Source organism: Aspergillus uvarum (assembly GCF_003184745.1).
Source record: "Aspergillus uvarum CBS 121591 unplaced genomic scaffold BO82scaffold_72, whole genome shotgun sequence".
Lineage (NCBI taxonomy): Eukaryota > Fungi > Ascomycota > Eurotiomycetes > Eurotiales > Aspergillaceae > Aspergillus > Aspergillus uvarum.
This window is the reverse complement of record NW_020291369.1, coordinates 175,956-176,623: the sequence shown is the minus strand read 5'-3', so window position 1 is coordinate 176,623 and position 668 is coordinate 175,956.

Below are 668 nucleotides of genomic sequence, written 5' to 3'. Positions count from 1 at the left end.
TTAATATAATTAAAAAAATAATTTTAAAATAATATATTTGGAGGACTGGTATTAGTATTATACATATACTACTAATACAGCTTTATTTATTTATTTATTGTTTTATTATATGTTTTATTTTATAATTGAATAATTTTACTGGATTTAGTAACTCTAACTATTTATAAAAGACTTATTTTTAGAGAAATAAAATAACTAGACAGCTTGTTATTGCTGCTGAGATATTTAATATTATAAAAATAATTAATTCTATTAGTAGTAATTTTATTAATACAGCTATTACTATAAATACTAAGATTTTAAAAAATTAGTATTATCAGAAGTATTAGGATTTGCAGAATTTAAATAGGCTAAATATTTAGACTATTTATTATATTAGTAAAAAAAACTAGGATTAGTTTTAAATTAACTTATTTTTACCTTTCTTTTTATTATACTTTTTATAATACTTAGTATAATTCTTATATATATTATTATATTTACTAGTTTTATTTTAGTATTAGAATATTTAATATTTTAAATATTATAAAAATATAGATAACAAAGTACCTTCTTTAGATTTAGATATATTATTATATAAATTAGGATTAAATATTTTTAGATTATATATAACTAATTATATATATTAGTAATCTAAGTAGAGTAAGTATAAAATAGTACTTTTTATA